Raw genomic sequence first — 10,800 nt, 5'->3', positions numbered from 1 at the left:
GAATACATGCCACTGGGTCACCGGCATCTGTTGTTCTCCATCTCGAGAAGGGTGCATTTGCACCCAGCAATGCGGGGCGTTCCTGCATGTTGCCATTCCTACATTCCATCGGAACCCCTCTTTATACTTCTATTGGTCCATTTTTAAGCTAGGACTCTGGTACACAGGCGGGAGGCAGGGCGATTCAGTCAGAGTGTGAATTACACTGTGACATTCGGGGGTCTCTTAAAAAAAAAAGAAGTTATGGGCCTAATAACAAAGACATAATTTAACGGTAAAACGTATGACCTTTTTGGCATGAACATGATTTGTCGAAAAAATCACTTCAAAAAGTAGGTTACCTGTTATGCATGTTTGTCTACTCCAACATAATTCCAGCATCCAAACTGCATGTACACTCGCACCATTTGACGAATGGAAATCAACATCTGTTTACAAAACACCAAAAAGTGAGTCTAATGACATTGATTAGGTCTACATTAATTAATGCATCATGCTGACAAATTGACCTTATTTGTAGCCTGAAAAGTCGGGACACCCAAAATGGGTCTGAAACCGTCCCTGGAAAAACGTGATGGTCACCCTAACACACAGTTCATTTACTTGTATAGGCTATTGTGTATTACCATGAACGTCAAATAGGCCTACCAGTAGCCAGTGATGTAGTGGTAAAAATATATTTTTTAATAGTTGGGTAAACTCTGATTGCCGGTCGCGGTGAGAGAAAAAAATAACGCTCCCTATACTTTTAATGTATTTTTCTGGAAAAAAAGGAGGGTAAACTGCATTTACTTGCATTTACCCTCCACTAAGGTATAAAACACTGCCGGTGGCCTCCCCTTTCAGCCGAGGAAATTTTACACATATGATCACATGCAGAACAGGTAGCCTGCATTCAATATAATAGCCCTACATGAGTTGAATGCTTGGAGTCTTCACAGATCCTGTGACATAAAACACTACCTTTCTTTCCGTACATTAATGACATGTATTTGTCATTATTAAGCATTTAACAACTGAATTCAAACATTGAACTTAAACTCTGTACGATACCTGAATCTTGGAGATCTCAGAAAATTCACTGTAAGTGTTGCTATGCCAACGTAACATTTCATTATGTTTCACCGTGAAAACAGTTCTCATGGGCATACAAAATAATGTAGGCCTGTGGCATTGCCAAATCAAATGCTTCTAACCAAAAGAGTCAACTATAGGCCTACTGTCATTGACGTATACTTGTTGGATGGATTGGATGCGTATTGGTGTCTAGCTATAGGCTAGTTGTCTACTGATATTGTCGACCATCATCAGCTGTTCCAGGGAAGAAAACAAATATTGATAGAAAATAATAAAGCTAAATAAATGGGCTACTCTTCTGACCACAGACAGCAAGGAGAACTCCAATACCCGCGCACACCTGAAAAACAAAGCAATGAGTTCTCTAAACAGCTGACTGACCTGACAAAAGCAACGATGATGAATCAACTGATACAGCTAATGCATTGGAATGAAAGCTATTTTTTTTAATCAAGGATGCATGGCAAACAAATGGTGGAAATGAGGAAGTACAAAGGAAAATCTATATGTTTAAACGTCGGACGGGGCCACAGTGTCTCCCGATCCCTCCTGTCTCAGCCTCCAGTATTTATGCTGCAATAGTTTATGTGTCGGGGGGCTAGGGGTCAGTCTGTTATATCTGAAGTATTTCTCCTGTCTTATCCGGTGTCCTGTGTGAATTTAAGTATGCTCTCTCTAATTCTCTCTTTCTTTCTTTCTTTCTTTCTTTCTTTCTTTCGGAGAACCTGAGCCCTAGGACCATGCCTCAGGACTACCTGGCCTGATGACTCCTTTCTGTCCCCAGTCCACCTGGTCGTGCTGCTGCTCCAGTTCCAACTGTTCTGCCTGCAGCTATGGAACCCTGACCTGTTCACCGGACGTGCTACCTGTCCCAGACCTGCTGTTTTCCACTCTCTAGAGACAGCAGGAGCGGTAATGATACTCTGAATGATCGGCTATGAAAAGCCAACTGACATTTACTCCTGAAGTGCTGAACTGTTGCACCTTCTACAACCCCTGTGATTATTATTATTTGACCCTGCTGGTCATCTATGAACATTTGAACATCTTGGCCATGTTCTGTTATCGTCTCCACCCGGCACAGCCAGAAGAGGACTGGCAACCCCTCATAGCCTGGTTCCTCTCTAGGTTTCTTCCTAGGTTCTGGCCTTTCTGGGGAGTTTTTCCTAGCCACCATGCTTCTACACCTGCATTGCTTGCTGTTTGGGGTTTTAGGCTGGGTTCCTGTACAGCACTTTGTGACATCAGCTGATGTAAGAAGGGCTTTATAAATACATTTGATTGATTTAAAGAAACTCAGCTGAGGCTGAAATTCAGCACTACTGAGTAAACAGCACCACTAGAATTCTACAATACCATTTTATTTATTTTTGTTTTTATTTAACCTTTATTTAACTAGGCAAGTCAGTTAAGAACAAATTCTTATTTACAATGACGGCCTACCAAAAGGCAAAAGGCCTCTTTCTGGGACAGGGGCCTGGGATTAAAAATAAAACAGGGGCCTGGGATTAAAAATAAAACATAAATAAAATATAAATATAGGACAAAACACACATCACAACAAGAGAGACACCACAACACTACATAAAGAGAGACCTAAGACAACAACTTAGCAAGGCAGCAACACATGACAACACAGCATGGTAGCAACACAACATAACAAAAACATGGTAGCAACACAACATGGTAGTAACACAAAACATGGTACAAACATTATTGGGCACAGACAACAGCACAAAGGGCAAAAAGGTGGAGACAACAATACATCACAGAAAGAAGCCACAAGAGTGTCCATGCTTAAGTCTTTGAATGAAGAGATTGAGAAAAAACTGTCCAGTTTGAGTGTTTGTTGCAGCTCGTTCCAGTCGCTAGCTGCAGCGAACTGAAAAGAGGAGCAACCCAGGGATGTGTGTGCTTTGGGGACCTTTAACAGAATGAGACTGGCAGAACGGGTGTTGTATGTGGAGGATGAGGGCTGCAGTAGATATTTCAGGGGGGAGTGAGGACGGTTACATAGAGATGACCAGTTTACAGAGGAGTATAGAGTGCAGTGATGTGTCCTATAAGGAGCTAATCTGATGGCCGAATGGTAAAGAACATCTAGCCGCTCGAGAGCACCCTTACCTGCCGATCTATAAATTATGTCTCCGTAATCTGGCATGGGTAGGATGGTCAACTGTATCAAGGTTAGTTTGGCAGCTGGGGTGAGAGAGGAGTCACTGCCGGAGTCACCCTTCACTCCAGCGCTGCCGGAGTCGACCTGCCTGTCCGGCGCTGCCGGAGTTTCCCGTCGATTCGGGGCCCGTTGCAAGGGTCTCCAGTCCGAGGTCAGCGGCGAAGGACGCCGCTCCAAAGGCGCCACGTAAGGGGGCCAAGACTATGGCGGAGTGGGGTCCACGTTCCGCGCCAGAGCCGCCACCGCGGACAGATGCCCACCCAGACCCTCCCCTATGAGTTTAGGTTTTGCGGCCGGAGTCCGCACCTTTGTGGGGGGGGTACTGTCACGTCCTGACCTTAGTTCCTTTGTTATGTTTCTTGTTTAGGTTGGTCAGGGCGTGAGTTGGGGTGGGCATTCTAGGTTTTGTAGTCTAGGTTTTGTATTTCTATGTATTTGGCCTGGTATGGTTCCCAATTAGAGGCAGCTGGCAATCGTTGTCTCTGATTGAGAACCATACTTAGATAGCCTGTTCCCACCTGTGTTTGTGGGTAGTTGTTTTCTGTTTTGTGTGTTTGCACCTTACAGGACTGTTTCGTTCACTCTCTTTGTTGTTTTGTTATTCAGTGTTCAGTTGATTTATTAAATATTAACATGGACACATACCACGCTGCGCATTGGTCCGATCTTGACTACTCTTCCTCAGATGACGAGGAGAACCGTTACAGTTACGTTCATAGATTTCCATCTGCACCGTTCCCAAAAATGTTTTTGTACTGAACATGCCCAGGCGAGGAGAACTATGGGGGAATACTTTCATTACAGGTTAAAACCTCTCTGGGATATGTGGGACGATAGCGTCCCACCTCGCCAACAGCCAGTGAAATTGTAGGGTGCCAAATTCAAACAACAGAAATCTCATAATTAAAATTCCTCAAACATACAAGTATTATACACTATTTTAAAGATAAACTTATTGTTAATCCAGCCACAGTGTCTGATTACAAAAAGGCTTTACGGCGAAAGCACACTTTGCGATTATGTTAGGTCAGCGCCTAACCACAGAAAACCATACAGCCATTTTCCAAAGAAGGAGAGGTATCACAAAAGACAGAAATAGCGTTAAAATTAATCCCTAACCTTTGATGATCTTCACCGGATGGTACTCCCAGGACTCCATGTTAGACAATAAATGTGTGTTTTGCTCTTATTTGCTCCCCTTTCATAGTAGAAGCCTGAAACAACGTTCTAAAGAGTGTTGACATCTATTGGAAGCCTTAGGAAGTGCAATCCGACTCCATTTACACTGTATATTGGATAGGCAACACTTAAAAAACTACAAACCTCAGATTTTCCACTTCCTGGTTGGATTTTTCTCAGGTTTTTGCCTGCCATATGAGTTCTGTTATACTCACAGACATCATTCAAACCATTTTAGAAACTTCAGAGTGTTTTCTATCCAAATCTACTAATTATATGCATATTCTAGCGTCTGGGCCTGAGTAGCAGGCAGTTTACTCTGGGCACCTTATTCATCCAAGCTACTCAACACTGCCCCCCGTTCCCAAAGAAGTTTTAACTGGGGCGTGTTTTGGCAAACTACTATGCAGTTATGAATTTATCTCACCACTGAATTCTGAGCCTGCAATTAGAGGCTGTCATTCTTCAGCGGTCTTTTCTAAATGAGATGGCATTGATGTATTTTGGTAACCAATACCAGGCTACTGCGTTTTGGGCCCCAGGGTACCGACTTTGGGGGGGTTTTGGATTGGGGAATCAGCTAACTTACTGCATTTCAACACATTGTGCCATGGTGCAGAGAGAAAACTGTACTGTTTAGTCATGCTATTCTACACATTTTTGTCATGAGGCAGAGATCTTTATTTGCTGTTCTTTAAGCTCATCGTCTGCTTTTGTTCACAATTTGCCATGAGGCTGAGCTAAATATTTAGCCGTTTTAAAACAAATTTCTTGCAATTCTACACATTTTCCTATCTGGGGGCCCCTGAGGTTACCAGCCCTGTGGTTTGAATGAACATTGATTCAAAGACCTAATTTATTATTGAGCTGAAGATATTTTCTCAGTTGTTTTATGTGTGTGGAAAGTAATTTAGCACAGACAGGCCTACACAAGGAGTTTATACATATGCAGGTATACAGGGGATGTGTAGCCTATAGTCTGTGCTGTTTGGGATGACTTGCAGTTTTTTAAATTTAACTAGGCAAGGCAGTTAAAGAACAAATTCTTATGTACAATGATGGCCTAGGAACAGTGGGTTAACTGCCTTGTTCAGGGGCAGAACAACACATTTTTACCTTGTCAGCTCTGGGATTTCACCCAGCAACCTTTCAATTACTGACCCAACACTCTAACCACTAGACCACCTGCTGTTACCTGCAGTTCTAGGAATACAGATCTATAAATATCGCTGCAGGGATTTGTTTCGATCAAAAAGACTACGTGTGCCAACAAGGACAGAGGAACCACAGAGGAACCACTCAGCTGTGCTTTAGCAATGAAAAGAAGAGACCGATGCATCTTAAAGCCTTTCATGATTGGTCAATTCTGCAAATGGGGTGCATTTAACCCTTTCCGGTCCTCTGACCTACATTCCTAATGGTTCTGGTTTTCTGTCACAGCCAGCGGCTCAAGGCGTAATGTTTCAGCAGTGATGTAATGCTTGTCTAAGAACCCAAATTTTAATGTTAAGTTTACTCTCATGTAATCATAGACGGTAAAAAAAAAAATGTGACTGCCATCGATGACGTCATCTCATTGTTTCCGATGAGAATGCTCAGTTGCGCAAGAATGTCAGGAAGTGTCACCACCTTGCTACGTGGAGGAATTGTTGGAAACATTAGATACACAATGTGAGCTACTCTAGGAAGTGACGTTGGAGGGTAGCTCAGTATTGTTCCCTCTCATTGACTTTCTCAAGTCGACGGCTGACGAGATACTGCAGGCTGAGGGATTTTAAAATAATCGGTTCAAGGACATACATCTGGTGAAAGACATCTGGTGAAATTGGAGCAATTACTGGTACCATGATTGTGTTTGCTGATTTTTTTTATACAGTGCATTCGGAACGTATTCAGACCCCTTGATTTTTTTCCCACATTTTGTTAAGTTACAGCTTTATTCTAAAATGGATTGAATTGGGTTTTTTTCTTCATCAGTCTGCACACAATACCCCATAACAAATTTTAAAAATGAAATTACATTTGCATAAGTATTCAGACCCTTTGTTGACGCACCTTTGACAGCAATTACAGCCTGGAGTCTTCTTGGGTATGATGCTACAAGCTCGGCACACCTGTATTTGGGGAGTTTCTCCCGTTCTTCTCTGCAGATCCTCTCAAGCTCTGTCAGGTTGGATGAGGAGCTTCGTGGCAAAGCTATTTTCAGGCCTCTCCAGATATGTTTGATCGGGTTCGAGTCTGGTCTCTGGCTTGGCCACTTAAGGACATTCAGAGACTTGTCCTGAAGCCACTCCTGCGTTGTCTTGGCTGTGTGCTTAGGGTCGTTGACCTGTTGGAAGGTGAACCTTTGCCCCAGTCTGAGGTCTGAGCTCTCTGGAGCAGGTTTTCATCAAGGATCTCTCTGTACTTTGCTCCGTTCATCATTCCCTCGATCCTGACTAGTCTCCCAGTCCCTGCCGCTGAAAAACATCCCCACAGCATGATGTTGCCACCACCATGCTTATCCGTAGGGATAGTGCCAGGTTTCCTCCAGACTTGATGCTTGTCATTCAGGCCAAAGAATTCAATCTTGGTTTCATCAGACCAGAGAATCTTGTTTCTCATGGTCTGACAATTCTTTAGATGCCTTAAAGCAAACTCCAAGAGGGCTGCCATGTGCCTTTTACTGAGGAGTGGCTCAGATGGGAGAACCTGTCCTTCTGGAAGGTTCTCCCATCTCCAGAGAGGAACTCTGGATCTCTCAGAGTGACCATTGGGTTCTTGGTCACCTCCCTGAACAAGGCCCTTCTCCCCCAATTGCTCAGTTTGGCCTTGGCAACCAGCTCTAGGAAGAGTCTTGGTGGTTCTAAACTTATTCCATTTAAGAAAGATGGAGGCCACTGTGTTCTTGGGGACCTTCAATGCTGCAGACATTTTTTGGTGCCCTTGCCCAGATCTGTGCCTCAACACAATCCTGTCTCTGAGCTCTACGGACAATTCCTTCGAACTCATGGCTTGGTTTTTGCTCTGACATGCACTATCAAATGTGGAACTTTCTATAGACAGGTGTGTGCCTTTCCAAGTCATGTCCAATCAATTGAATTTACCGCAGGTGGACTCCACTCAAGTTGTAGAAACACCTCAAAGATGATCAGTGGAAACAGGATGCACCTGATCTCAATTTCGAGACTTATAGCAATATTTATGTAAATAAGATATTTCTGTCATTATGAGCTATTGTGTGTAGATTTGATGAGGATTTATTTATTTATTTAATCCATTTTAGAATATGGCTGTAACGTAACAAAATGTGGAAAAAGTCAAGGGGTCTGAATACTTTCCGAGTGCACTGTATACCATGAATATTGACCAAGGAGATCGCCATTTCCCAATTCTGTATAATGGGTATCCTGTTTTCTGGAGACAATACCTGCAGTACCGCGGTCGGTCAACTTGTGAGGGGCAGTCATTCTCCCCTGGATGTAATAGATGAATGTTACACCAAGCACAGCACGATTCTCCCTCCCGGCTATTTGTCAATCAACACAAATGAAATTACATTGTTGCATCAGTCTTATGCGTTTCTTCACAATCACATAACCATTAAAGGTCGCTTCAAAGCAGGTTAAAGAAACATTTGACCACAGACATTTGTCAGAAGCGCCCTCTAGTGTATGTATGAATAAATGCATCCACATCACAATACTACAACCTTGCTTTTATGTCTGTCATCATTTAGCTAGAGACAAAATATTTCCTAGTATGACTACATGTCATCAGGCACACTTTCATTGTAGAATATCTGGTAGTTCTTGTCCACGTCCATCCGTCCCTTCAGAAACTTCTCTAGGGTCTTGATAGGCACCTCTACCACAGCATTGTTGACCCTATCATTCAGGCCGTAGGACCCAAACACGGGGAGGCGGTAGCGCTCTAGGTAGGGGGCATTGTGGTAATAGTCTGGACAGCAGTAGGCCGTACACATGTACTCTGGTATGCCCACACATTCCTGGTTGTCACCGTCTGATCATGTTCCCGGCCGAGGTGACTCCTGGTGTTGACCTAGGAATTGCCACGGCAGTAGTTGTTGAGGTGTTGTCTGATGCGGTCCTCATGCTGGGCCCAGGGGACGGTGTTGAACTCTCGGATCTAAGGCACTACGTTGGTCAGGGTGTAGGTGGCTGCCTTTTCCAGGGGCTCAGACTGGTGCTGGTCTGGGTTCAGTTGGCCTCTCTTGTTCTGGGTCACATCTGCAAAGTCATCCAGCACCGCCTGACTGTCCATGAGACGCATGTGCATCTAGGCCGACTGGGGGAAGGGCTCCATATTACTACTGGCTTTACTGGAGGCCAGCTAGAAGGAAGAAGAGTGGCAGAGAGAGAACTAGAGAGAAAGCGAGGCAGAGAGAGTTTGGCAGAGAGAGAGAGAGTGTGTGAGTGAGAGGCAGAGAGACATAGAGAGAGACAGAGAGGCAGAGAGAGAGAAAGAGGCAGAGAGAGAGAGAGAGGTCATCAATTTGATTATCGGCGAGGCAGGTGCCTATTGATACAGATTGTTTTGTACAGGGTGTGCAGATTTAACATTTCAGGAATGAAGAAAACTCAGTGTTTCAATTATCTTTTTTTTTTCCAAAGCCAAAGATTTTATTTATCAGACTGTATACTGTGTGACATTGTCTGTTTCTTTAACAAAGGGGCTTCCTGATTTAATTCCCATCTGTTCGGAATCACTAGTCGAGAAACCCCATGCACCTGCTTACCAGAGCTTCTTACAATCTGTACCCGAACACCTGCTCTTGCCGTCGTTAGCAGAACTGCGGGAAAGCAGTGCCCGACTGTCTACCGATCTACTATCTTATCATTTAAATTATAACCTACTGCTGTAATTAGGTGAAATTCAAGAGCTCTATATTTACTGCGGGGATTCATGCTATTACTAAAGGAAGATATTGAGTTATGGAATGTGTGGGCGAAACAAAGGCTCACACATTCTCTGATCAAGACAGTGAGCTTTAGTTTATATATAAGTCCATTTCTAAGGGACCAGAATAGTCTTCTTCATATAAGACCACAATTTAAGTTGTAGAACTGTGAATTGTCATAGTGTGTGTGTGTGTGGGGGGGGTCCTCACCTCAGGGCTGATCCTTGCACTTCTCCCCGCCAGACCATTTGAAGGTGTAGGCAGATTAGAGGGGCAGGTGTCTGCGGGGGTCATAGAGGGTAACAAATCAGGGCTTGTCCTCCAGGCGCTGGCATATCTTCTTCAGGTTGCTGCCCCCCCAGGTAGCCCCGTGGTGAGCTGAGCATGTAGAGAGTCATTACAGTGCTCCACATGGTTAAAGTCCTCCACCACACCACACCAGGCCCAGAGCATCCAGGGGAAAATGCACACAGCAGCACTCCAAGGCTGCCACCATATAGACCCCATGCTAAGTCTATATAAATAGCCCCATATTTAATACTGCCCTGGTACCTTCACACTCATCTGTCACTTTTTCTGTGTCAGCACCATTCAGCAGTATGTCAGCATTACGGCACTTCCTTCACTAAACGTATTCACGACTCCCCCCTATGCAAATCAGTGTTATATATGATTGGCCAGGAATGACCTGTAACCTTGATACTCACAGTTCTTGTCATTCCCACATCACGAATCACATGTTCAAATGCTCATGTTTAAGTGCACTGAGAACAGTAGGCAGCCTAATAAATAGTCCTTCTTCATCATCAGATATGAGTGGCTGTAGTTTACCAGAAGTTTTATGCAATAATTGTCATACCGCACACACTCACACACCATTCATTCAAATTTGACCATGCACATGTCAAACACTTTGTTTAATTGACCAGAGCTCAACGTGTTCTGAGTTATGGGGACATTTTGAAGGATGACTTTATGTCAGAATGAGAGGGAAATGAATTATGAGGCATAAATTAGGGCTAGGAGTTTCTCCTGGTTAGGTCACATGGTCAGGACAAACACCAGTTCTAAAAGTGTGCAGGAACTTCTCTGAGGAAACTGTGGTTTTTGATTGGTTCATAGAGAAAAGGGAAACCATACGACCTGTTCAAACAGCAATTTCTATATCTCTACATAAAGTACCTGTACTATAATGCTAACTAACTATCAATAACCTGAACAGGGTATAAATAATTACCCAAGAATAAGCATGATAAAAGCTACTGTGATAGGAGAATGGGGAAAGTAAATCAGAACATGTCAGCATCAGTGGAGGCTCCTCAGAGGAGGGAGGGGAGGACCATCCTACTCAGTGAATTTCAGAATTTAAAAAATTATTAAACATGAAAAAAGTTCTCCTTTTTAGATAAAACTGTACTAAATATAGTCATGTCACCAAATACCTGAGTAAAACACACTGTTTTGCAAT

The sequence above is a fragment of the Oncorhynchus tshawytscha genome, linkage group LG30 (genome assembly GCF_018296145.1).
Source record: "Oncorhynchus tshawytscha isolate Ot180627B linkage group LG30, Otsh_v2.0, whole genome shotgun sequence".
Classification (NCBI taxonomy): domain Eukaryota; kingdom Metazoa; phylum Chordata; class Actinopteri; order Salmoniformes; family Salmonidae; genus Oncorhynchus; species Oncorhynchus tshawytscha.
Note: the sequence above shows the minus strand (reverse complement) of the source record.